The following is a 5966-nucleotide window of genomic DNA, read 5'->3' on the forward strand; positions in this document are numbered from 1 at the left end:
AGGGGTCATAAGGGGTCATATGACCCATAACAACACTGTATAGTGTCGTAAAGGGTCATATTGTGTCCTAAGGGGTCATATGGTGTCTTAAGGTGTCATGTGACACAATATGACCCCTTAGGACACAATATGACCCATAACGACACAATTTGGTGTCATAAGGGGTCATATGGTGTCCTAAGGGGTCATAGGACACAATATAACCCCTTAGGACACCATAGGACCCTTAACGACCCAATATGGTGTCATAAGGGGTCATATGTTGTCCTTAGGGGTCATATGGTATCCCATGACCCCTTAGGACACCATATGACCCCTAAAAACACCATATGACCCTTAAGAACACCATATGGTGTCATAAGGGGTCATATGACCCATAACAATATTGTATAGTGTTCTAAGGGGTCATATGGTGTCTTAAGGGATCATATGGCATAATATGATCCCTTAGGACACAATATGACCCATAACAACATAATTTGGTGTTGTAAGGGGTCATAGGACACAATATGACCCCTTAGGAAACTATAGGACCTATAGCGACCCAATATGGTGTCATAAGGGGTCATATATTGTCCTTAGGGGTCATATGGTATCCCATGACCCCTTAGGACACTATATGACCCCTAATGACACCATATGGTGTCATAAAGGGGTCATATGACCCATAACGACACCATATAGTGTCGTAAAGGATCATATTATGTCTTAAGGGGTCATATAGTGTCTTAAGGAGTCATATGACATAATATGACCCCTTAGAACACAATATGGCCCATAACGACACAATTTGGTGTCGTAAGGGGTTATATGGTGTCCTAAGGGGTCATAGAACACAATATGACCCCTTAGGACACCATAGGACCCATAACAACCCAATATGGTGTCATAAAGGGCCATAGGTTGTCTTTAGGGGTCATATGGTATCCCATGACCCCTTAGGACACCATATAAACCCTAACGACACCATATGGTGTCATAAGGGGTCATATGACCCATAACGACACCATATAGTGTCGTAAAGGGTCATATTGTGTCGTAAGGGGTCATTGGTGTCTTAAGGGGTCATATGACACAATATGACCCATAACAACACAATTTGGTGTTGTAAGGGGTCATAGGACACAATATGACCCCTTAGGACACCATAGGACCCATTATGACCCAATATAGTGTCATAAGGGGCCATATGTTGTCCTTAGAGGTCATATGGTATCGTATGACCCCTAACAACATCATATGGTGTCATAAGGGGTCATATGACCCATAACAACACTGTATAGTGTCGTAAAGGGTTATATTGTGTCCTAAGGGGTCTTATGGTGTCTTAAGGGGTCATATGACACAATATGACCCCTTAGGACGTAATATGACCCATAACGATATAATTTGGTGTCGTAAGGGGTCATATGGTGTCCTAAGGGGTCATAGGACATAATATGACCCCTTAGGACACCATAGTACCCATAATGACCCAATATGGTGTCATAAGGGGTCATAGGACCCAATATGGTGTCATAAGGGGTCATAGGACACAATATGACCCCTTAGGACACCATAGGACCCATAACGACCCAATATGGTGTCATAAGGGGTCATATGTTGTCCTTAGGGGTCATATGGTATCCCATGACCCCTTAGGAAACCATATGACCCCTAACAACACCATATGGTGTCCTAATGGGTGATAGTGTGTCATAAGGTGGCAAGATGAACCATTATTACAATATAAAAAGGAGTGCCAATACTGCTTACAAAAATTTGACACCTAAGGGGTCATAGGACACAATATGACCCCTTCCCCCTCCCTCTCTCTCCCCCCTCCCCCTCTCTCCCCCCTCTCCCCTAATCTCTCTCTCTCTCTCTCTCTCTCTCTCTCTCTCTCTCTCTCTCTCTCTCTCTCTCTCTCTCTCTCTCTCTCTCTCTCTCTCTCCCCCCTCTCTCTCTAATATCATATACTATATATTAATAAACAATAGATTAATTATGTGCAAATTTTGTTATTGAATTTACTTATTAAAATCGAATATCCGATTTTTGTTGTACAGATTTCAAATTTCAAATTTTGGCTCGGGTTTTCTTTGGGATTTGGCTTGGAAGTGACAAGCCTAGAAAGTCAACTGAAAAAATGTGTTTTTCAGTATTCCTTGATTTTTCAGACTTTACAATGGTGGTTGACGACTTTTTTTATAGCCAAAATTGATAAAACGAAAAGGGTTTTTTAAGGACATTCTCAGCTTTCCAAAAATATAAGGCTTGTCTTATTTTGAATTTAATAAATAATTATTATTTATTTTCTAATTGAATTCTGATAAAAAGTCCTGATTGATAGACTTATTGAAAAACACTCATAACTTTCAAACGGTATAACATTTTTGAAACACTCATAATTATTATTTATGAAAATTAAAATTTGATGATTGGACCTTCAAAAAGACCTGTTGTTTTCCATACGAGTTAACATAGAAAAGAAAAAACTCATACAAGTAAACTTTATGAGCCGTACGAGTTAACTATCTCATACGAGCTACCATGCCATATCAGACAACAAAATGGTCTATGATGAAGAAAATCGCATGATTTATGGGTATACACCATACAAAAATACAAACATGATGATACAAGAAAAGAAAAGTTACCAATTACTCGTACGAGACACCCTAGTTGGTCATATGACTAAACGATAAGGGACGAACTAAAATGAAACTTAGAACGAAATATTCAACAAAAATTCACAAAATGAGATATTACAGAGGCTAAAAATTGATGACTTACTGCTGCTGGGTAGTTTCGAGGTCGATTATGTTGTCTCTAGCGCTTGAATCGGTGATCTGGAACTGGAATTGCCATTTTGCTCCAAAGAAGGTTTTTGAAATTTTAAACTTTGAGAGGTAAAAATGAATTGAAAATGACACCTTCAACCTCTTATATATGTGAAACCCTAATTTTCAAACTTGCTATGATTAACACAAAATTTGTACTCTTAGCTAAATCAATCGTCTTGAGTCCATTTTTGGGATCGAAATCAAAATCTAACGTCAATTTTGTAGTCAAATTTTTACAATGTTGACCACTTGACACTTTCATCTTCACGTCAATCTTTACATCATTCTACCCTCAAATCTTTTTCGAATCAATTTTGATCTCAAATCAATTCTTACATCAATCTTTGTGCTCAGATTATCATCGATAAATCATTCTATTAAACAAAATTGCCTAAAAATCACTGAGATCTCACTATCTTTCAATTTCACTCCCGAGGGGGCATACTCATTATATCATCATTATTAGTGATTACATCATTGAAAAGTCAAGAATTTTTTTCAAATCTTCATCAAAAGCTGAGCAACAATTCTTTTCAAATCAAAGCTTAATCGAACTTCAATCAATCTCTATGGGCATATCAATTTCATCACACCAAATTGAGCTAATATTGTCTTCATTTGAATCAGTCTCTTGACGGTAATCAGTTTCATCGCACCTCATCAAGCCGATTATTCATTTAAACCTAATCAAGGGTTTAAAGAGTTTTTTTGACAATGATCACACGCTCAATCCAAATAGGTGTTCAGTTTCATCACATCAAATCAAGCTAGACATTCTGTTTCGCTAATCGGTTCTTGTTCAATCAAGTTCGGAATTGGTTTTATCTCTTTGCTCAACCAATTCTATTTCAATCAAGTTCTAGATCAGTACTCGTTTCTTAATCCATAAAGTTCAAGATCGGTATCTCACTCTTCATCGGTCCTAGTTCAATCAAGTTCAAGATCGGTATCGCATTAATCAACCTATTTAGTTTCATCGCTTTAATTGAGTTGAACATCTCACTCTTCATCGGTTTTTGATGCATCAAGTTCAAAACTGATATCTCTTCGACATCAACTATTGTTTGAATCAATGTGTTGCTCACACATCAATTCAAAGAGGGGCAAATGTAATACCCTAAAAATGGTCATCTAAACCAGGGGCCCCTAATCTCAGCTACATCACCAAGGTCCTAACCAAAGGCAATTAAATTAATCTTGAGCACCTAATTAATTAATTCTTAAATCATCAATGTCAAATGCAAAATAAATCATTCTAAATTAATTTAATATTTATTTAATTAATTAATCATTCCAAGTAAATCATTTTTATCAATTATCTTATTTATTTAATTAAATATCCTAGCATATTTAATTAATAAATCAATTTGCCATTAAATCATTAAAAAGGAATTAATTTGAAAAAGGAATTAAATTTGGAAAAAGGTATCAAATTGAGATATCTTGAAAATCTAAAAAATTGAAAAATCTCAAAAAAGAAATTAAATCGATTTAATCTCAAAATTGAATAAAAATATGGAATAAATCAGTTTTTCTGATTTTATCTTAATTTTAGCTCAATTTCCTTTAAAACTAAGAAAAGCAACCAATCACATCAATTCATCTGGATTGTGCTTCCTCTTGGAGAATGTTGACTGCTCATCATTAATTGATCTTGATCGTTGGTCTCTCTCTGGACTTTCTATAAATTCAGGCCCTCATCTCCCAAAAAAAAGACCCTAGAGATTTATTGTTTTTATGCTATTTTTGCTCTAGGTTCATTGAGAATATTGTGCTTTGAGATTATTGCATCTTAGCTTTTTGTATATTTAGTTTAATTATTCATAACTTAATCATGCATATCTAGCTTAATCTTCAATCCATTTAGCTCAATTTAGTGCTCATATAGATTAAATCTTTCGTCTTGATGTAGTCTAGCCACTGGTATTGCTTAGATAAATCCGAGAGCAAGTCTATACTCACATCTTTTAGAAGGCAATAGGTCGATTTGTTATGGTTTTTATATTCATTGATTATATCTGTCTAACCATGCATTCAATGACATATTGAAGTGTTTGTGCCTTACGGCTTATAGGTTACTACTTTTCACACACACAATATCAAAAGGAATGGAAATAGTCTAGAACAATGTTTGACTTGTTACAACTATAGTAAAATTGAACACATTTCTAGATTTTGCAAAGGAAGGAATGAGATGTTTATTGGTTCAATAAAGAGGATTGATGTTAACAAAGAAAAGGAGAAATGAATATGTCATGTGTAAATAAATTAGAAGAAAAGGTAGAAGAAAAGATGGAAGAAAAGTGTGAGGATGGGTCTACACCCTCTGGTGGTGTTGATTCCTCTTCCAATAATCAGGCAATATATGCACTATTTAAGGGGGAGAGCAAAATGAAGATCTTATGAACCCCACCTTGCAGTTTGGATGCTGAGTTGTTTTTAGCATTGCAGAATTTTTGAAAATGTTTTTAAGGGTTTTCAAATGGTTTTATTGGTTCATAGCATTGTTTAATCTGATGGAGGAGTGTTGTAATTTGGTTTAAAGCTTGAACAATTGGTAAAAGATGTATACTTATTAGAAAGAATAGACATTGTTTGTGCTCTCAATATAGATTCTAGATCGAAGGAATGAGTCAACATTATCATAGGCGAGGATCCAAAGAACTATAAAGGATTAATAAAATAAATAGATAAAGATGTAGTTAAAATTGCAGTAGAGGCAGTTTGGATATAGGTGTTGCTAAAAGTTATTGTGTTGGACCAAGTCCGGAATTGAATACATATGGTACAATTATGTCAGAGGAAGAAGAATAACAAGGATATTGATGGAATGTAACAAAGGATAAAGTTAATAAAGATAAAGTTGCATACAGACACCAAAAGATTCAAGAAGAAACAAGAGATATGAGAAGACAAAAATGCAAATGACAGAAGGAGTATAAATGGTGGTACATTTGTCCAAGGGGAGATTTCGGGTATTCGCTCCTACTTCTTGGATTGATGTAGTTGGACTTCTCTCAAGGAAGCAAATAAGGATGAGGCTTTCTAATTGCAATAAAATAGTTACAAAAGAGTGATATCCTTGTCAAGGGGAGTATTGTGGTTATTTATGATATTTTTGGAAGGGTAAGAGAATCAAAG

The sequence above is a fragment of the Cryptomeria japonica genome, chromosome 5, assembly GCF_030272615.1.
Source record: "Cryptomeria japonica chromosome 5, Sugi_1.0, whole genome shotgun sequence".
In the NCBI taxonomy this organism is placed as follows: Eukaryota; Viridiplantae; Streptophyta; class Pinopsida; order Cupressales; family Cupressaceae; genus Cryptomeria; species Cryptomeria japonica.